The sequence below is a fragment of the Molossus molossus genome, unplaced genomic scaffold, assembly GCF_014108415.1.
Source record: "Molossus molossus isolate mMolMol1 unplaced genomic scaffold, mMolMol1.p scaffold_m16_p_5, whole genome shotgun sequence".
Lineage (NCBI taxonomy): Eukaryota > Metazoa > Chordata > Mammalia > Chiroptera > Molossidae > Molossus > Molossus molossus.
This window is the reverse complement of record NW_023425388.1, coordinates 9,239,416-9,261,619: the sequence shown is the minus strand read 5'-3', so window position 1 is coordinate 9,261,619 and position 22,204 is coordinate 9,239,416.

Here is a 22,204-nt window from a genome sequence, read left to right as displayed (position 1 = left end):
CATGAGCAAACCATGGGGCACCAGGTGGTAACATGCTGAAAGAATACAAGTGAGGAGGAGCGTTGGGTGGTGCACACTGAGGTAGCATCTTCATCAGTTCCGGCTGCCGTTCGAAACACAGACCCAGTGGCTTCAATGTGCCATCCCAGTCCGGGGGCCAGAGCCTGAGACTCAGCGGGCAGGGCTGGTTTCTTCCTGCTGGTAGACGGCCATCTTCTCCCCGTGTCCTCTCGGGATCTGTGTCCTCATCTCTCCTCAAGGACACCAGTCAGGCTGAATGAGAGCCCACCCTAGTGACCTCATTTGTACTTAATTACATCTTTTTTTTTTTTTTTATCCTCACCCGAGGATATTTTTCCATTTTTCGTACAGATAGAGTGGGAGGGAGAGAGAGAGAGAAACATCGACGTGAAGGGACACATCGAGTGGCTGCCACCCGCACGACCAACCAGGGCCGGGGACAAACTGCAACCGAGGTACGTGCCCTTAGCAGGAACCAAACCCGGGTCTCTCCGGACCTCAGGCCGATGCTCTAACCGCTGAGCCAAACTGGCCAGGGCCTTAATTACATCTTTAAAGACCTAGCTTTAAAATCAGGTCACATTCTGAGGTATTGGGAGTGAGGACATCAACACATGAATAGGGCAGGGAATGGGGGGGTCTCAATTCAACATATAACCTGGATGGTGGGGGCTGGAAGCCTTCGGCGTGTCCCTGCAGACTCACTCTCCACGGCTCCCCACTCTGCTCTCTGTCACTGGTGGGTGAAATGCCTCTATGGCCCCACCTGCCGGCCTCCCTGGAGTGCTGGGGAGGGAGCACATGGGAAGCTTACGGGGCAGGGGGTGCTCTGGTGTCTGTGCACATGGGAAGCTTACGGGGAGGACGGTGCTCTGGTGTCTGTGCACATGGGAAGCTTGCGGGGAGGACGGTGCTCTGGTGTCTGTGCACATGGGAAGCTTACGGGGAGGAGGTGCTCTGGTGTCTGTGCACATGGGAAGCTTACGGGGCAAGGGGTGCTCTGGTGTCTGTGCACATGGGAAGCTTACGGGGAGGAGGTGCTCTGGTGTCTGTGCACATGGGAAGCTTACGGGGAGGAGGTGCTCTGGTGTCCGTGCACACGGGAAGCTTACGGGGAGGAGGTGCTCTGGTGTCTGTGCACACGGGAAGCTTACGGGGAGGAGGTGCTCTGGTGTCTGTGCACACGGGAAGCTTACGGGGAGGAGGTGCTCTGGTGTCTGTGCACACGGGAAGCTTACGGGGAGGAGGTGCTCTGGTGTCTGTGCACATGGGAAGCTTACGGGGAGGAGGTGCTCTGGTGTCTGTGCACATGGGAAGCTTACGGGGAGGAGGTGCTCTGGTGTCTGTGCACATGGGAAGCTACGGGGAGGAGGTGCTCTGGTGTCTGTGCACATGGGAAGCTTACGGGGAGGAGGTGCTCTGGTGTCTGTGCACATGGGAAGCTTACGGGGAGGAGGTGCTCTGGTGTCTGTGCACATGGGAAGCTTACGGGGAGGAGGTGCTCTGGTGTCCGTGCACACGGGAAGCTTACGGGGAGGAGGTGCTCTGGTGTCCGTGCACACGGGAAGCTTACGGGGAGGAGGTGCTCTGGTGTCTGTGCACACGGGAAGCTTACGGGGAGGAGGTGCTCTGGTGTCTGTGCACACGGGAAGCTTACGGGGAGGAGGTGCTCTGGTGTCTGTGCACACGGGAAGCTTACGGGGAGGAGGTGCTCTGGTGTCTGTGCACATGGGAAGCTTACGGGGAGGAGGTGCTCTGGTGTCTGTGCACATGGGAAGCTTACGGGGAGGAGGTGCTCTGGTGTCTGTTGCAGGCCCCTGCCTGCCGGGCTGCCTCACGGAATTTTTTCTCCATCCTCTGCCGAGGGTAACTGCTCCTTGTCTTTTGTCCTTCAGACCAAGGTTGGTGAGGGCTCCCCACTCTTGCTAGTCCTGGGGTGCTGTATCCTCCTAAACCCTGCCCCCAGCTTGGTAAATGGTCCCTTTATCAAGTTCACTTCAAATGATCCCATTTCAGTGAACCAGCCAACCAATACAGGGGCCATGGCTTGTCCCCCTGGAAAAAAGTCAGAGCAATACAAAGGAAATAAAAAAAAAAAAAAAACAGTCACCCCGCTGGTGCGACTCAGTGGACTGAGCATCGTCCCATGGACTGAGAGGTCCCAGTTGGATCTCAGTCAGGGCACAGACCCGGGTTGTGGGCTCGATCCCCAGTAGGGGGCGTGCAGGAGGCAGCCGATCAATATTTCTCTCTCACATGGATGTTTCTCTCTCCCTTCCTCTCTCTCTAAAAAGCAATAAAAACATACTTAAAAAAAGAAAAAACACAGTGTCCCAGAAGCCAAGAGACTTTCAAGAAGGCACTGTGATCTATGGTAAGAGCGGCAGAAAGGAAGGACTTGACAAGAGGCTACAAATACAGAAAGACCCAGGTCCCCAGCAGCAGCAGCAGTGGGGGGGGGGGGGCAGCAGGAGGCGGGAGTCTCATCGAAGACAAAGACACTGTTGTAGCTCAGGAGCTGGGGTGAGTATCACAGTAAGAACACGCGGTCGGTAAATGAGTTCTTGTGGTCGCGAAGGTTCCGCCAGCAGCACTGCCTGTGCGCGTGAATGTGTGTGCGCGCGAATGTGTGTGCGCGCGAATGTGTGCGCGCGCGAATGTGTGCGCGCGCGAATGTGTGCGCGCGCGAATGTGTGCGCGCGTGAATGTGTGTGCGCGTTACACTCACAGGCAGATGGATGAACGGCCACGGGGCCAGCGACTGCAGAGTTTATTCCATTAGTAAGGATGTATCTCTCTCACAGAACAATAAATATCTATCTAGCTTTGAAGATAAGCCTTGTTTGTTGAAGCCATGCTTCTCCAAAGACCCGTTTTACGCTACCACTTAATTAGTGAGACAATCTTTGTACTTTCGGTGCTGAGCGACTGGGGGACTTCCTTTTTCAGTGCCCTTCTCTTTAAACAGACTTCATTTTGTAGCGCGAAAGGGAGTGGGAAGTAAGAACGGGGGTTCCCGTGTGCCCCCACAGGCACAGCCCCCCTCACTATCAACAGGCCATGCCATAATGTCCACTTCTAAAACACTTTAATTTGTTTAAACAGCCATAGAATTATTCCAAAAATGTCCTGGCAACGAACAGCATTAATATGTGTCTGCTGGCTCAGAGTTAGAACCAAAAGATTGGAGATTTTCTTACAAATTATCCCAGAAAGACTGCCTCTGGGCACAGAGCCTGGACCTCCCTGGAGAGTCTGATTCAGCAGAGACCCTTCCCCAGCTGTGGTCGCTGGAGGACTTATGGGAAAAGGGATCTGAGACAGAGGGAGGGGCCACCAGAAGCTGGAAAACACAAGGAAACAGATTCTCCTCCAGCCAGGAAAGCAGCCCTGCTCATGCCTCACTGTGACACCAGGGAGGCCTGTGTCCGACTTCATTTAAGCCGCTAAGTTTGTGATCAACTAGTACCACAGCTACAGAACTAACACACTGTTATGCTGGTGTCTGTGAGCACACACATGTGTGTGCACGGGTATCCCTGCTGTCGCAGAGCCTGAGGAAACAGGGGTGCCTCCTCCCCCTCTGCCCACCAGCGTGCACACTGCATTGCAGCTGCGTGACTCCTCCTAGATTTCAGTGATTCTTCAGCGACACCAATACGCACTGACTGGACCAGCGTTCCTCTCCGGGCCCAGGAAAGTGGGAATGTGATGCAGAGACGAAACCGATGCTCTCAGGTTATCAAAATTCCCAGCTAGGAAGCGGCCTGCTGGGAGAGCCGGTGGCCCACGTCAGGCCACAGGGGTGGCCTCTCCGGCCTGTGATTATACTGCTGGACAGTCACGGTCTGGGACGCAGGTGCTGCCGGGACCTTCACTCCCCTTGACCACACTCCCTGGATGAGCAGCTGCTGAGGCTGAGAGGCTGCAGCGCCTCGGACCCAGGGAGGGGCCTGCCCACCCCACAGGCTGTCTGTGGTCCCAGGACGAGAGGAGGCCCAAGCAGGGGCTGGGGGCCAGCTTCTGGAGAGGAGCTGGGCGGAGGGGGAGGGTATTCCCGGAGAGGAGGCCTCTTGCTCCCCACCCAGTGACCAGGGCACCGGGGTTTTCTGCTGGTTACAGACACAGCAGCCTGTGGCCCGGCCAGGGGAAGGACAGTGGAGCGACACTGGCCTCGGATGGGGATAAAGGCACATGACCACAACAGTTACAGGGAAGGGCTCGTGCGCTGATGAAACCCAGGCCACAGGTGTGCGGGTGGTTCCTTGGACAACTCCTGAGATGCTGTCCATTCAACCTTAGCAAGCGTTGGCCGCACGGGGAGTGTGGGCCGGGCACAGTGATGTTTCTAGTGCGAAAGGGAGACGGATGGCTACAGCTTCTTGGGGTAACACTGGACGGGCACTTTACACACATCGTGCAGGTAGGCTGCACAGCAGCAGGCGGATCTGTCAGGACGCCCATTTGAGAGAAGGGTGCACCGAGCCTCGGGAGGTTGTCATTTACCCAGGGTCGGGGCTTCTGCCATGGCTGTCACCCAGGCAGCTCGATTTTGGGTTTGGGAGGCAGTGGGGTGTTGTATTAAGAACTGGGGCTCTAGAACCCACTGCCTGGCTCTTTATTTCCCCCTCTCTGCCTCAGTTCCCTCATCTGTGAAGTGGGGATAATACCTGTGTCACGGGATGTGGTGAGGAGTCACTGGACTCGTGCCCACGAGCCCAGAGCGCAGGCAGCAGGGGGACGTTAGCTCTTTTATTCACGTTCGGTCTCAGCTTTGCAGCTCTGGGACCTTGAGCAACTTACCGTCTCTGCAATTCAACATCAGAAAACGTGGCATCCTGACGGGAGCCACTGGCGTGGTCAGTAAGTACCCAGCTCTGAGGAAGGGTCCGCGAAGGAGGAGAGAGCTTCGCCACCCCACCCAGGAGCCTCCCGCGCGTGGAACCGGAATTTCCGGACATCGGCCTTCGCCGTGCCAGTCCTCCGAGGCCAGTGCTGTGAGGCTACCCTGTCGCCCCACTGTTTCTCACCACCTCCTCGTCGGGAGACGCTGTCTTACAGCAGAAGGAGGGTTTTCTAACCGCTCCAAGCCGGAGAACCTAGGGCGCAAGGTCAGCGGCCTGGTGTGGCCGGGTCACAGGCATTCGCCTCCCTGTTCACGTCCCCGCAGCGCGGGGCTCGACGGGCGGACTCAGGGTGTGCGCGTTGCGGGAGCCCTCGGAGCAGCCTGCGGCCTGGGCACAGCTTCCCCTGAGCGGAAGGAGAACCCCGGAGAGATCAGAGCCGACTCAGCAGCACGGAGTTAAGTCCCGCAGGTGGGCGGCCGGCCGTGGGAACGTGCCCGACAGCCACGTTCAGGCCCGAGGAAAGCACAGCGTTGCCGTGAGACGCGGGCCTCTGAGCGCCCGACAGGCAGGGCAGCACCGCACCTGCACCCCTGTCCCGGGGGCCACGCCCAGGATGCTCGCTGTGCGTGTCCCCGTCCTCAGCTGAGCTGGCGGAGGTGGCACAGAGCGCGTCCTGCTCCAGGTCACGTGAGCGCAGACCTGTGACGTCCAACTGCAGCCACCCTGCAGGGGGCCTTGGCCGGCACCCATGAGTCAACACTTCTGGTAGCGATTCTGTCACTTTCCTCTGGCGGACCCCTCCCCCTTCCTCCTTTCCCTTATCTCTGGAGCACACGCCACTCACCGAAGGAAAAGAACCGCCGGACACAAGATTTACCTCCCGCTGGGAACGTGGGTGGAGGCCAAGTCCTGCTTCCCTCTCCCCCTCCCCGAGGCCCTGCCTGAGCGGAAACCGGCCGCCAGAGATAAGGGGACCAAGACTGGAATGTGCTTCCTTTTCTGCCTTCAGACACGAGTCCCTGGCAAAAAGCTCCTGCTGTATTCTCCTCCAGCACAAAGCCACCAGCTGGGAGGCTTATCTGTCCTGGAAACCAGAGGCCAGAATCAAAGTGTGAGGGCCCCAGGGCCAGTCCTGGCTCCCCTCCTCCCTCTCCCTGTCCCTGCGGCTGCCGGGATCCTGGGCGGCTTCGGCTTGAGGCTGTGACTCCTCCGAACTGTCCCCGCTCACGCTCACGTGGCCTCCCTGTGTGCCGCTCCTCTGAGGGTCGCGCCTACTCCAGCATGACCTCGTCTGGACTTAACTCATTGCATCTGCAAAGACCCTGTTTCCAAATAAGGTCACCTTACGAGGTTCTGGGTGGACACAAACGGGGGGAGGGGCACTATTCAAGCCACGACAGCAGGTTAGCAAGCCGCCCCCCCCCCAGCTCTGCCATGCCTCTCCTTAAACACGCAGCTGGGGAAGACCCCCCACCCAAGGGGCAGCAGCACCAGGCAGAGGTGAGTGAGAAGAGGGGGCTTGGGTCCCAGCACCCCATGTCCTGCCCATCCCCGGGCCCTTTCATTTAGTGCAAACGCTTCATCCTTCTGAGGATGTCAGGGCAGACAGACCAGACCCTCTGTTTGTGTGACACCCCCCTCCGTCCACAGCTAAGAACTCGGTGTACAGTACTGACGCCTTCCTTTCGTTCCCATTCATTCAGATGTGATCCGCCATTCCAAAACGTCCAGAGGGCAGGGACTGGAGGGTGGAGGAGGGCATGGTGGAGGGCAGGTGTGACCTAGCCCATACTTGGGGCACCTCGCCGTGTCTGCTGGGTCTGTGCACGCTGACCAGATTCATTCCTGCAGCAGCCACGGCCTTCAGTCCTCGGCAATCCGCCCTGTGCAGGATGCGAAGGAACTCGTTTCCCACCTGGGGATTCTCAGTGGCTTGCCTCCCAAGTCACATGACTCTCCGCGTTGGAAAGACCTGCAGGTGGGGTCGGAAGTCCTGGCTGGGCTTCTGGGCTGGGTAACACGGACACCTCTGTTCGTCCTGGGCAAGAGTTTTCCCACTGCATCCGGAGAGGAGGGTAGAAATCTTACCCTCGCCAGGGCTAGTCTGCAGCCGACGGAGAAGACAGGAGTGAGAGCCCCCCACGAGCCCCCCACGAGCTCCGCACGCCATCCACACACCAACCACTAGTCTCACTGCTCATCGGAACGTAACAGATGACAGCTGGGGCGCACACAGCGCGAAGAAAGGAACGGGGTGCGAGCAGGAGACAGCTCCCCACGCCCAGGGTTCTTTACAAAGGAGAGTCCAGCAGAGCAGACGAGGCAGCGACCGCTTGGGAGAAACAGCCTTTCATGTGGCCGGAGAGATTCAAGCTTTAGAGTCAAAGGGGGCCGAAGGAGCAACTCTCGTTGCAATGGTTCAGCCAACTCTCCCCAACTCAGCACATCCAAACATTTTTACTTCCAGTCCTCAGCCTTCACCTGTTTCTGGTGCAAGGCCCCATAGAAACCGTCTCTTTTCCTTCCTTCCCCTGTCCCTGTCGCTTTTTTCTCCCCCACTACAGGCTCTGCACACTTTCTGCTCTACAAAGGAAGACATTCTGCCCTGGGTGGTTTGGCTCAGCAGTTAGAGCGTCGGCCTGCGGACTGGAGGGTCCCGGGTTCGGTTCCCGCTAAGGGCACGTACCTTGGTTGCAGTTTGTCTCTGGCCCCGGTTGGGGTCGTGTGGGTGGCAACCAGTGGATGCTTCTCTCTCACATCAATGTTTCTCTCTCTCTCTTTCTCCCTCTCTCCCTCCTGCTGTATCTGAGGAAGGGAGGGAGGGAGGGAAAAGGGAGACATTCCAGAATGTTCTAACACAACTGGCTCTCATTGCCCTGTGTCCCAGGTCTGGGGCTTGAGTCCCAACCATCTTCACAGCCCTGCTTATTTTCCCTCAACAAAAGACAACTTCGGATGACCTTGTTCAAGTGCACCTCTGCCTCTTCCATGACAATTCCTCCCTGTGTGACCACATGTAGGTTTTTGTCAGAGGTTTGTTTTTCCCAAAACACTCGGTCTCAAGGAGTAGTCCTCTGGTCCTGCTGGGGCGTCATCTTGACAATCTGTCTGTATTTTGCACCCGCCTTACACAGGATACCTGACTCAGGCATCAGCTCTGGCCCCCAAGAGGCCTCAACTCCCTGCACAGACAGACCTCTATCCAACCAGCATGAGATTCAGAATCACAATATCCTCACGCGTAGGCGGCGTGACTCCCCTCCCGAGTGAGCCACAGAGCGGGCTTGGAAGGCACAGCATTACCACAAGGGAACTGCGGACCCGGACACCCACGGAGCACTGCCTAAATCTGACCACGTGCAATGAACTTTTTCAATATAGTGGTGCTTTGAGAGTCCACAGAACCCCAGTTCCTCTGAAGAGTTAGGAATTTTTGACACCTTTTGGACCATCAACATCTTTTTTCAGTTAACACATGCCAAAATCCTGTGGGTCGCCCTGGCCGGTTTGGCTCAGTGGTTGGAGCGTCGGCCTGAGGACTGGAGAGTCCCTGGTTCGGTTCCCATTAAGGGCATGAACCTCGGTTGCAGTTTGTCCCCAGCCCCAGTTGGGGTCGTGTGGGTGGCACTCACTTGATGTGTCTCTCTCACATCGATGTTTCTCTCTCTCTCTCTCTTCCCTCCTCTCTCCCTCCTGCTCTATCTGAAGATAAACGCAAAAATGTCCTCAGGTGAGGATAAAAAAAAAATCCTGTGGCCTTCGAGGTGTGTTGACATCATAGGGACTCTCATTTTCCAAAGCCCCGGGAGTCGCTGGTCCGGGCAGTAGGTGTCTTGGGAGGTTAAGGGGTGGGGTGGACAAGCTCTGCAGAGGAAGGGGCCTCTGATCTGGGCCTGCGTGCGGGAAGGGGTCGTGAAGAATTGGGATCAGTGGGTGCTAAGAGGGAACAGACTGGCATCTTGGCAGGAGAAGAGCCTGAGGAGGTGGGTGGAGGAAGAAACAGATCTGACTGGGGGTCTGTGTTGCCCCCAGGTCCCGTGGGGCATTTACTCACCAACCTCAGACAATCAGAGGACACTCTGGTGCGGCTGGTCCCTCGGGCAGGTCTGGCCTCTGGGAACACAGCCGCCTCCCCACGTTCTCCGGCACCTCCAGGCCTTGCTCCGTCCCTACCTGCACGGCCAGGAGGGTCAGCGGACACCGGCCTCTGGAGCCTGAGGCAGCACCTAGGAACCCACCCGGAGGGAGGCCCTCCACCCAGCACCCAGGGCCGGCCCCACCCTGTCAACCCCCCACCCACCCCCTGGAAAAGCGAGATTGCTGTCTGGAGCTTCCACTGTGTTTGGGGTGGGAGGTGGAGATTTGGAAAGGAAACTGAGTCACCTAAGATATGGACTTGCTGCTATATAAATACGAGCACAGTCCGACCGCCGGCTTCGGAGATGGAAGAGGGACTTGAGGGGCCAACCCACGTGCTCCCAAAATAGCCATGTTCTTTTTTTTTTTTTTTTTATCCTCACCCGAGGACATTTTTCCATTTTTTGTTCAGGTAGAGTGGGAGGGAGAGAGAGGAACAGAGAGAGAGAGAGAGAGAGACATCGATGTGAAAGGGACACATCGAGTGGCTGCCACCCGCACAACCGACCAGGGCCGGGGACAAACTGCAACCGAGGTACGTGCCCTTAGCGGGAACCGAACCCGGGTCTCTCAGGACCGCAGGCCGACGCTCTAACCGCTGAGCCAAACCGGCCAGGGCAAAATAGCCATGTTCTTTTTAGATATTCAGACCCGGAGGCTCACCAGCAGAGGGGCTGAGGGGCTCTGCAGCCTGGGAAGCCTGCCCACGCTGACTCCTGTCCCGATTTGTGATGCCGATCCCCTTTCTGCACCCGCTGGCCAAACCTGACACCGTGCCAGGTGCTGACCTCGTCCTCCCTGCCCCCGGAGCCCCCGCGTCCACCCCACGCTCCTGGCTCTCGTCGCGGGACCGCCCACATCACTGCCTGGCCCCGGTTCCACCGCCCCAGCCGGAGTGCACCCTGCTTGAGGCCTTACTCCCCTCACCACCACACTGCTGCCTATCCCAGCCCTCACGGTGTCCCAGGTGAGCCAAGGCCACTTCGCTTGCACTGCTACCTGCCAGGAGTCCCCTCGCCCGCCCCCTCTTCAGTCCCAGGGAGCCTGCGCCCCGGGAAGGCTGGGGGCCCTGGTGTCGAACCGGGAGCTGCGCTGTGATCTCATGGAGCTTGCAGTCTGGGCTTCGAGAGAAGCTGAGCAGTGACACGTGGCCTTTGAGCTACAGCAGGGTGAGTGCCACAGAGGAAGGGTACCTGGCCGAGCCCGGGGTGCGAGGAGAGGGGAGCACACGGGAGGATGGGGCCACCCTCGCAGGACAAGAAGCAGGCATTCTAATCAGAACGTCGGATGTTTGCTCTGGAGAACGACGGGCAGGAGGTGAGGATGGGCACGGGCTGGTCACGTAGGAGGCTTTGCAGCCTTCCAGGTGAGAGGTGGTGAAGACCCGGCCCTGGCGGATGCGGAGGCTGAGCCCAGTGCGCAGAAGGGCCGATGGGGTGAGAGAGGACGAGAGAGCCAGTCGCTTGGCATCCTCCGGAGAAGCGGATCCAAGACGAGATACATGCGCACTTACCACAAGGAAGTGGCTCACAGTCGGCGAGGTGGAGGGCGGGAGAGCTCATGGGGTCCCAGCTGACGCTGACGGGAGGCAGGAGAAGACCATGTCCCAGCTCAAGCAGGCAGAGGGAGCGGCTCTCTCCTTCCACCTTGAGTTCTATTTGTGCCCTTTACAGATTGGACGAGGCCAACTGGCTTTACTCAGTTTACCAACCAAATGCTTATCCCACCTAGAAACAGCCGCACAGTACCACCCAGACTGACGGCTACCGAGCGTCAAAGCACTTCCTGGCCCAGTCCCGGGTACCATCAGCCGGCACAGGGCACAGTGGAGGGTTCGGAGTGAAAGGTGCCACAGATCCAGGGAGGACAGCAGGCAGGGGTGGGGCTGTGCGTGGGGGCGGGGCCTGGGAACACCCATGTGGGGGTGTCAGTGCAAAAGAGCTAAGATGAGAAGAACCCGCTGGGAAGAGCTGAGTACCACAGGCATGCGGATGGCTCCTGGGGACCTCAGCACTGGACCTTTGAGCAGACAGGTGGTAAGATGCCTAAGAAGGTGCTCGGATGGAGCCCGGCCTCCCCCGAGGCCACCTGTGTGCTGATGCCCTGTTTATCCCCTCGCTAACCCCACAGTTCTAGGAGATAGTAAAGGTACAGCATCTATTTAACGTGGTTTTGATATTATTCTCTTGAATGTCCTCCACGCGTTTTCTGAATGGAAGGAGGGATGAATGAATAAATGAACGAAAGAACAAACGAACAGACGCTTCTTCCTGCTCGCTCCGCTTTCCCTCTGCAGCCGCATCAGCAGCGGGTCACCCGGAGCCCGCCCTGCTCCCTCCAGCGCATCAGCCCAGCCTCACGGAGTCAGTGCCTCCGCGTCCCTGCCCAGCACTCAGTGAGGATGCAAGATGTTCTCATATCAGTTTGGTGGGCTTTTCCTGGGAACTGTTTACGGACAGACACCCACCCCCGGCCGTCAGGGAGAGGGGTGCAATCCTCCTCTCCAAGTCACCTCTCCACTTCCCACTTCCCCGACCGAGTTTCAGGCAAGGCAAACCTCTCGCTTTATCAGACGTGCCTGTGGCCACACGACGCACGGCGTAGAGCAAACTCCCAGTGCAATTTGTTCCTCCGCGTGAGCAGGGGTCCACTGGAGGGCTCAGGCCCAGAGAAGCCCTGAGCCCATCTCAGTGCTGCTCCTCCAAACGTTTGGGGTACGCCTGTTCTGGGGTGCTTCAGGGTGAGGTCCATGAGACATGCCTGCTGCCACTGTGCTGTGCGCGCACACACACACATGCACACACATGCACACGCACACAGCATGCACACAAACACGTGCACATGCACTCATTCTCACACACACATGCACGCGCACACAGCATGCACACAAACACGTGCACATGCACTCATTCTCACACACACACTCACATGCACACACACATCACCGTCCATCCTAGTGACACCTTCCACTTCTAACTCATCCTGTTCAGCCCAAGAATGTGTCTGCAGGACAAAGGCCTGTGACACACACGCCTGGGGACGGAGGGTGTTCGAAGACCAAACCCCCAGGAGGCAACTCGGATGACCCTCAGAGTAAGCTGTTCATCCTGAAAAGTGGCAACAAAGAGCAGGATAAACAGAGTGAGGAGGTAGGTGGGCGGCTTTGTGGGCTCAGGTTCACACGGCAGATGAAGGGTAAGGTGTTGTTTTGGGGCTGCGACAGCTACTATGTGGTCATCTGCGGTGGCCCTGTCTGCGGACATGGAGTCCAGTGTGACCTTCCGCCCCAACCCCATCCCTAGAAATGCTTGGCCGGCAGGCTCGGGACAGGGGAGGCGTGCTCTGGGCCACCAGCGGCCGAAAGAGCCCTGTCTGGCACTCTTTTTGGGGTGGTCCCATGAAGAAGCATGTGCCCCCTGCTGCTGAGAGTTTTCACACGTGTCTAAGTTAATATTCAAAAATGAAAACAGCCATTCTATGAGAGGGGTGCATTGGAGTTCTTAAACTTATTTCTCTCATGTTGTTATCATTTCACACTTTTAAGTACCTTCAGTGAGAGAAGAAATGTCAGCCCATTTTCTTTGACCTGCCCAGGGGGTCGCAGTGACCACCCTGTCCCCGCGCTGGGGGAGGGGCCCTCGGAGGAACACCTCACCCCAAGCATCCTGGGAGACCAGGTTTCAAGGAGCAGACGTGACTGGGCCTCGTGTCATACCACTAGGTCACCTCAGCAGTTTTCCAAGAAAACCAACCCTTCCAACGCGATTACTAACACCCAGAGTCTTGCATTTCTTGGATACCCGTAGCCTGGCAGCACCTGCCCTAACAGAAATCTCACGAACAGTCACCAACCCACAAACAAAGACGTGAGCAGTCTGCCTGCTGCTGTGGTTTTTGCTTTTCCGGAAAGTTTATTTTGTACATCCTTCTGCTTAAGTCATCCCACAACATTAGCAAGCGGAGTTTACTCAGAGCTACGCGGGGTGTCGGGGCTGGTGGAGTCCAGCGAACGTCGCTAAGTGAGCGCAGACTTCCTCCCGGGATGACATTGTCCATCTTCTTCCACTAGGGTTGCCTAGGCAACCGTTTCCTCTCTGTCAGCGCGGGAGGGGTTCCATCCACTGTCTGACGGAGTGTCCGTGGGTGAACGGTGCAGACGCAGGATCCAGCTGCGTCCTTAGTTTCCTTCCCACGTGTGGAGTAAGCTGCTGCCTTCCCGGGGCCTCTGGTCTCGTCAGGTTGGAGACGAACCAGCTGGTACTCTGGAGCTAACTTTTTGGAGACACACACACACATCCTGTTACGATGAACTTTTTACCCCAGGCTGAAGCCTGTTGTGCTCAGTGAACCTGGGAGGTAATCAGGGTTCCGGGGACCAAAACCCTCCTACCTGAACTAACAGAACCGCCTATCAAATGAAAGAGCACCCAGCAAGGTTCTATCTGGGGGTCAGCAGAGGCACAGGGCTGGACCCCGTCCTTCATCTCCACTCCTGGGTTTAAAAAAAAGACACAGAAGGAAAAATAACACCTGTGAACAACCACCTGGGCTTTGCAGAAAGGTCCTCCCATATTGATGAAGGTCTGTCTGTTTTCCTTTCATGTGCCCAAAGGGGAGTGAATGATCGAGAGAGATCTTATCCCACAGAAACACCACTCCCGGGACTGTCACAGGGAAGAAACGCAGGTCAGGCCCTGGGCTCTGAGCTGCAGGGAGCTGGTAAGTACAGTGCAGGCAGCGTGGTTATTAGCGTGACGGTGGTGATGACTCTCTAACTGCCGGGTGACTCCAGCATCAATATCCAAACAAAGATAATAACAGGTTGAACGGGACACGGACAGCTTGCCCTTGAATGTGTTCCTAACCATCGAGCCAACTCTGCAGCTCCTTGCCTTCTCAAAGACTGACCTCAAGATTCGAACATTGCCCGGCCGGTGTGGCTCAGTGGCTGAGCATTGACCAGCCCTCCAAGAGGTCGCTGGTTCAATTCCCGGTCAGGGCACATGCCCAGGTGGTGGGCCCGATGCCCAGTGGGGGGCATGCAGGAGGCAGCCAATTCATGTTCTCTCTCATTGATGTTTCTCTCTCTCTTTCCCTCTCCCTTCTTCTCTCTAAAATCAATAACGAAAAAAAAAAAAAAGACTTTCTTAAACAGTTTTCTCAGCCCTCCCCCGCCCTTCCTCCGCCACCTCTCACCGAGCCCAGGACGGACTCTCTGCAGGGGCCATCCAGACACATGTTGAAAGTCACTTAGGACGTTATGTGTCTCAAGCTCGAAAATACTCGATTTCCACAAAGGTGAGCTGGCACAACGATGCTGTCCCAGGACAGGAAACCAGTGGTGTGAGAACAGGGTGGGCACTCTCTCTGTAAGGACCAGCGAGCAAGTGTTGTCTGCTCCGTGGGCCGTTCAGCCGTTTGCAGCTCTTCAGCTCCGCCGCTGGGTTGTGCAAGGACAGCCACAGGTAATATGTAAGAGAACGGGCCTCAGTAAGTTCCAATCAAACTGCATGTACGGGTGCTAATAATGTTTACATTTCATGAAAATTTTCCTGAATATGTTTTTATTCATTTTTTAGAGAGAGAAAGAGGAAGGGAGAGAGATAGAAACATCGATGTGAGAGAGAAACATCGATCCTCCTGCACACCCCTGCACCGGGGATCGAACCCACAACCCGGGCATGTGCCCTGACTGGGAATCAAACTGGGACCTATCAGTCCATGGGACGATGCTCAATCCATTAAGCCACACCAGCTGGGCTAAATTTCATAATTTTTTTTTTATCCTCACCCGAGGACATTTTTCTATTTTTGGTTCAGACAGAGTGCAAGGGAGGGAGAGGAAGAGAGAGAGAAACATCGACATGAAAGAGACACATCGAGTGGCTGCCACCCGCACGACCCAACCAGGGCTGGAGACAAACTGCAACCGAGGTACGTGCCCTTAGCGGGAACCGAACCTGGTCTCTCTGGACCACAGGCTGACGCTCTAACCGCTGAGCCAAACCAGCCAGGCTTCATAAAATTTTTATGTCACAAAATAGTATTCTCATTTTGATTTCCCCCCAGCCATTTAAAAATGTAAAAGCCATTGCTAGCTGTGCATAAACATGCAAAAACAGGGGCACCCGACTTAGGCCTGTGGGCTGGACGTTCTGAGCCCTGGCCTACGGCACTCTCTCGGTCACGAAAAGGTGTGTCCGCCTCTGAACGCCCGCGTGCCGTCTGCTATAAAACACACTCAGAACCACGAGGTGAAGGGAAAAAGCACAGAGGACAGCCGAGCGTTTCCTTCCTGAACTCCTCCGGTGCGTCATGCATTCGCGCCCCCACTTTGGAGACGGCTGATCTAGCAAACGAGAGCACCCCCACAAGACTGACATTTCCTCCTAGCTCACTGTTTCAAGAGATACAGGGGCCATGGGGCATCAGCGTCTGAGACCCTTTGGCAAAAGGCAGACATGCTGGCCTATACCACAAGGCCTGACGTGATGAAGAACTCAGTGCTTCCAGACCTGACGACGGCCGGAGTCCGTCAGCTCAGAACCCGCAGGCGCACGTTGGTTTGCTCAGAACCAGTCAACTTGTGCGACGGGGACAGAGGGTCTAATCTTTTATCCTGATTAGAGAAAGGTAAGCCCTCCACCTGCCTCTTCCTTTGTTTCCTGGGGGAGCCCGAAACCATCCCAATGTCTTTCTTGAGTTTGACAATGAATCTAAGGGGTCACCTCGCCTTGTTAGGAGACATTACTGGATTTACTAGTAATAAGACATTACTATGTGGAGAGTGTTCTTATCTTCTGTCTAAATCTGGATCAGTCAACAATCTGAACCCCAACGACCTCAAGTTTAAGTCTGTCCCCAGACAACTCAGAACTAGAGGTTGACTCACCCCACCGCCCTACTGCACCCCCACTCACCCCGTAAGCACACACTCCGAAGGTCAAGCTACTGCAGCCAGACCCAAGAGGAAAACAGTGTTAGGACCAGAACTTGTCAATCATCATGATTGGTGCTTCAGAAACTGCCATCAGGTGACCTGCAACAGACTGAAGCTTCCGGAACGCAGACCAGGGTGTTGAGAATTTCCACCAAGGACAGTAGAGAGTGCTCCCATGTAGAGGTACAGGATGGCCCGGGCCCTCCAGGCGGGCACCCCCCAGCATTCCACCTCCCTGTCTGTCCCACCACTGTGCTCACAGCTCTGGAAAGCAGACCTTGGTCAGACCTCGTGTCCTGATTTAAGGGTAAAAATACGGCCACCATCGCTCTGCAGATGGACTTGAGACATTTCTACAAATCGTGGCAAATGGAAGCTCAGTTCATTGGTCCCTAAATGCTCCGTTCAACCCCTTTGTCCCATTTCACAGGACAGGGAGAGCCCTGACTAATCATGTCTGAACTTCTGAAGTGCACAAAGACAAATGACCCGGCTCGTGGGCCATTCGGAAAATTTGGGAAAACTCTAAATGAACCAATGCTCCAAGGAAATTCTGGTGAGTTACCTGGTTCTGGGAGATTAAATTCAGCAAGATGAAGAGAAACGGAGGGCTGGCACTTGGCACCAATGAAAGGCCCCATCGCACCCTCCCACCCAGAGGGCGTCCCTCCTGCGACCCTCAGCGCACCCTGAGCACGGGTGATTACCCGCCCGGCCCACTGACGACCGCCGTCTTCTGGCTGATCCTTGTCTCTGGCAGGCCTTCTGAACGCCATCAACAGCTCGAGCAAGACAAAGATGCAGATGGACTCCCAAACAAACTCCCTTCTGTTGTCCTGCAACGACTTGATTGCCCGTAATGAGCAAATTATAATAATTGCGGACAATTACGCAAAACCTTTGACTTAAGCAGCAATCCTTCCCTGGTGAACGGCAAGGCCCTTCCTAAATAAGAATTAAAGGCCACACCAGCCACCTGAGCTAAGGCCGTTCACCCCGCTTTAGAGATGGGGAAACCGAGGCACTGGGTGGCACATCTCTTATTTTATAAGACAAACTTGTACATTTTAATTAGTTTAAATTAAATTTGTACATTATCTATAATGGGTGAGTTAATAAATTGCTTAGCCTTTCCATGGAATGGAAAGGGAGGAAGCTGTTAGAATTCATGTTTTCAGAGACGCAGGGGAAATGCTGAAGATGGAATTTTACATGGAAAGAAGAGGATTATGCCACAGTTGTGGAATGGTCTTGATCACGTGTGGAGGTGTGAGGGTCTGCCTGTGTGTCTGTGTGTCTGTTTTTCAAGTCTAGACCATCAAGTCAATAAGGGCTGTCAGTTCCCGGTGGGAGTCAAGATGACTCTTAGCTTCTCCCTCACACTTTTCTTTCCTTACTTCTAGATTTTCTAGATAAAGATCGAAGCTTTTATAATAAGAAAATAAGATAAATGTGACTTTAAATATACTTCTAAATTCTACAAAAGATCTTTTTTACTTATTTTATTTATTTTTCCTTTATTGATTTGAGAGAGAGAGAGAGAGAAACATCGATTGTCCGCTTCCTGCATGCCCCCCACTGGGGATCGGGCCCACAACCTGGGCATGTGCCCTGACCAGGAACTGAACCGGCGACCTCTTGGTGCCTGGATCGATGCTCAACCACTGAGCCACACCGGCTGGGCTACAAAAGTAAGATCATTTTAAAGACTTTCTACTCGCTGTTTAAAATCAGGCTTCTTCACATACATTTATAAAATATTTACTATTCAACCTCCTAGTAAAGCATTTCCCCGGTGCCCTTCCTCTTGCTTGGGGCGAATTCATAAGCATGGCCCCCAGGGTGGGCTTCTCCCCGGAGCTGCCACTGGCTGGTGTTCATCTGGAGAGGCTGGAATGTCCACCCGGCCGGGAGATGAGGCCCGGGGCCGAATCCTGGGTTGCAGAGCAGCCCCTTGGAAGGGGCGCAGGATCCGTGGGGTGACCTTTGCGGGCCACTGTCCCTGGAAACGGACGCATGCCTGCGCCTCCCTCTGAGCCCCTCTGTCCTGTTGGGTGGTCAGGGAGCGATAGAGGGCAGGTGACATTAAAGACGGAGTGGTCGCTGGCGAAACGGTTCGCTGCCGGCCCGGAGGTGTCGCCTCCTGTTGTGTGGGCAGCCGCTCTGTTTCCTGCCCTCCGACGAAAGGCTTAAAGGTTCACGCTCTCCTTTAAATACCACCCTCCTGCCTTTAACACCCGCACCCTAAACGAAACAGCATCGGCCAGGCCTGATACCTCTCAGGATGGGCGGTGTGCAAGGGCTCGTGCCCACTAATAAAATCCTCCTGCCGCACCCCAAAAGGAAAGAGCCAACCCCCTTAACGAACGGCAGCTCTGCCCCCAGAAGCTCAGGCCCCTCTCCCCCTGCCCGTGGAGCACTGGGCGCTGGCATAGCTCCACAGGCTGAGCACAGGCTGACGCTCCCTTCAGCAATCGTGGGAACTCTGGCTATACTGGGGTGCTGCAGGGGACACGGGCACAGTGGGCAAAGCGCCCAGCTTGTCTCTGGCCTGTGGCCCTGCAGAGCGGCCCAGGGGAAGCAGCTTGTCCCAAGAGATACAGCAACCTCTGTGCAGGGCCTGCTCTGTGCCCGTTTCTGCAGAGCTGTGGCCTTCTGCAAGGAAACTGGCACCAAAGTCTTGTCTTCATTAAGCTGTGCGTCGAACACGTTTTCCAGCAGAAAGACAGTTCTCCCAAGACCTGACAGGAAGTTTGGGACTGAAGGAAGGCTGGGTGGAAAGGGGCTGGTGGAAGGGGCACAAGGTCAGGGGGCACCCAGCTGGACCAGCCCTCAGAGCAGAGACGGGCTGCTTGGCAATCCATAGCAATTTCATCCGGCCTGGGTGCAAAAGGGGAGGTTTGAGGCTGGGCATTCTGCCAGGGAGCCCTGAACACCACCCGCAGTGAGGATGTGAGGGGGTGAAGGGACAGGGCCTGGGGTCACCTTGCAGTCAGGAGACTTTCTGCAGGACAGAAGCAAAGGGCGAGCGAAAGTGAGCCGGGCCAGGGCCCCAGGAGCGTCTGCTGCCTACGCTGCTCTGACAACCCTGGAGACTCTCCTCCACCTTCCGTGCCCCCGTCAGCACCCAATCACCCCCCTGTGTGAGGCTGCAAACAGCGAACACAGACCCCCGGAGGTCGCAGCTGCTGGGCGAGAGCCCTGCGTGCTGAGGGAAGAGAGTAAGAACGGCGTTCAGCCCTCCCTTTCCTGGGCTGGGGCCCTGGGGGGTCCTCGCCCCTCACCTGCTCCAGGCCCCTCACCTGGCTCATCCTCCCTGCGGTTCAGTTCTCTCCTCCCACCAGCCACAAATGCCTTCTCCAGGGTCCACCCAAACCCTGTCCCCACTCTGCACCTGGCGTTCTGGGCCAGCGCAGACTGCGGAAGCAATGACTCCAAGAGAGCCCCCGCTCCACCCTCAGGAAGTCACACCAGGTGGCCCATGGGCGGTGACAAATGACCCTGACAAAAGCACTGTCCGGCCACCCAGGCTAGACAGACTCATTCAGTTACTAGAGATGTCAATAGTAACATCCATTGTCATGAATCCCACAGACAGGTGTTTTTGTTCCCAGATATGGGACAGAGACCAAGCAGGAAGTCGGGAACTCAGGAGACGCAGACCCCACCCCCACCCCATCCCACTTTCAGGGCCGTGTGACGTCACACAGCTCTGCCTTGCTGACCAGGCACCTCGGGAATTCGCTCCAACTGTGAAATCCAAGAGTTGGGAACAGCCGCCCGCAGGCTCCCTGGACGGAAGGTCTTCCTGGCGCTCACACGCTCAGGGGCATCACCAACCTCCCCTCCCGCCCCAGGGGAGCGGGCAGCGTCTCCAAGCTGCTGAGTGGGAGAGCCGAGACCCCTCCGGACCCCCGTACTATGTCCCAGCTGCCGTGCATGTAAGAGAGGAGTCCCGGGGCCTTTGTCGAGGTGGCTGAGAGGAGACCATACCCTGGGCCCAGGGCACGGAGCTCTCTCTCCCAGGACTGGCCCGTCCTCGGGCCCTGCAGGACCTGACCCAGCCTCCTGTCCCTCCCTCTACGGGAACCAGTGCTGTTAGAGAAATTCCAGCCCCCAATGCAGTCCAGGGAGAGAAACCGACCCAAAGGGGGACGGGATCATCTTTTGTGCTGCCAGAGAACCCCGGTGAACATAGACCCAGCCGTGAAGATGCGCCACCGTCGCCGCCGTTAACGCAGGCTCTGCCGGCCCCAAACTGGGGATGAAGTGCTGCCTAGTCAGAGGCAGCCCGCCCGAGGCTCTGTGCGGCCGCCCTCCCCCCGCTGCCGCGTCAGATCCAGAGATGACGAGGCAGAGTTAATGAGGCCCAGCAGAGGGCTAATTAAGGGCTCACTGAGCTACATACCTGTGTCTCAACACAGGGCCGAACTCCAGACCTGCGTGCGAGGACACGGGGCCCAGCGCCAAGGAGGAATGTGGGGTGGCCCACGCCATCGCCCCCGCGCCGCCTCGCTGACCCCGAGGGGGCGAGCTCCAGATTCCCGCCTTCCACGGGGACCGTGCCAGCCAGGCTGGAGGGAGGCCAAGGCCTCCGCCCAGGGGAGCCATCGGGGGTTCCACCTCACCCATGGCCCACTCCCCAAGGTGCTAGGCCTGCACGGCCTGCTTGGTGCCAAGGGTCGCCCACGGTCAGCACGAAGCGTCAGTGAGATGTGGTTCGCGTGACGGTACTTAGAGAATACGAGAGGGAGGTATTGTCTCACAGTCCTGGAGGCCAGATGGCTGAAACCCAGGGGTCGGCAGGGTGGGCCCCCTCGGAAGGCTCTGGGAGCACCCTCTGCCTCTCAGCATCTGGCGGTGGTGACAGTCCTTGGCTTGTAGACGACGCATCACGCCAATCTCCGCTTCTGTTGTCACACGGCGTGTTCTCTAAGGACACCAGTCACGATGGATTGCCACCCGCCCCAATACAGTACGGCCGGATCTCAGCTTGCCTGCATCTGCAAAGACCCTGTTGCCAATAAGTCCACCTTCAGAGGTACTTAGCGTTAGGACTTCAACATATGTTTGGGGAGACACCTCAACCCATAACAGAGTCCTACTACCTGGACTCGAAAGAAAATAATACAACTCAAAAAATTTCACTGCAACGTTATAGTTCAGAAACATATAGGGAAAAATCTAAAGGCGTGTTATTCGAAATTTTTTGGTTGGACTACTACACAGTCGTGAAAAATGAGTATGGAGAGACCACGTGGCAACATGACAAGGTATTTCTAACAATGCCAGGCCACACCTCTGACTACAGTTGTGACAAACGCCTGTCATGTGGACAAGGCCTGTTAGGGAACAGAAACAGCGGTGCTGGAGGCGAGGGAGTGTGGATACTTTGTAGCCAGTACTCTTGTATCAAGCATCTCTCTTTTTTTTTAACATATTTTTTGAATTAAGAAGAGGGAAGAAACAATGGGTTTGAGTCATCTCTAACACTCAGTAGTGAGATTCGGGGAAGGGCTTTAACTCTGTTCTAACTGCAGAATGGACAGAACGTGGACCTTCTACCCCTGAGAACCGCTGGGACTCACATGGCCCGAAATGACCTACAGACAGGGACCGCTTGATGGCCAGGGCCATTCACAAAGCCTTTCATCATTCCTGTCGTTACAGGGCAAGGCTGTCTTTCTGCTGCTGTCCTTTTAAATGCCTGAGTGCCCTCTGACTAACAGATACTTTCAGCAGTAAAAAAAGGAAGAACAGGAATGAGCAGATCTAATGAGCACAGAATCCAAGTGAACTCAACCAGCAGACACACGGACGTGGGCGGAAACTTCCAGAAGTTTGGGTCACTACCACGTGGTTTCCCCGCCACAGGCTGAGCCTTTGGCCCCGGAGCCGCCCTGAGAACGTGCCCTGGGTTCGCTGGCACAGTTCACTGGTGTTGAAGCCCATCCAGCCGCCAGCTGCCCACCCTCTTCAGTGCATGAGTCATTCATTCCGTAACTACTGCTCAGGGCTCACGGATGGAAGCATTCTTCTGCGATCAGGAGGGGACAGTGGGCAACGCACAGTCCACGAGGCACAATCAGACATGCAAGGGAGCGAACAAGCTGCCGCCCACTGGGCACCTCTGCTCTGCCCCCCTCTGCTCTGTCCCCCTCTGCCTATGACCACAATAACCTTCCTAGCCTCACACAACTTACTCTTGCAGGATTGTTGTATGAAATGCAGGCTGTCCACTAAAGTCGAATCGCAGATG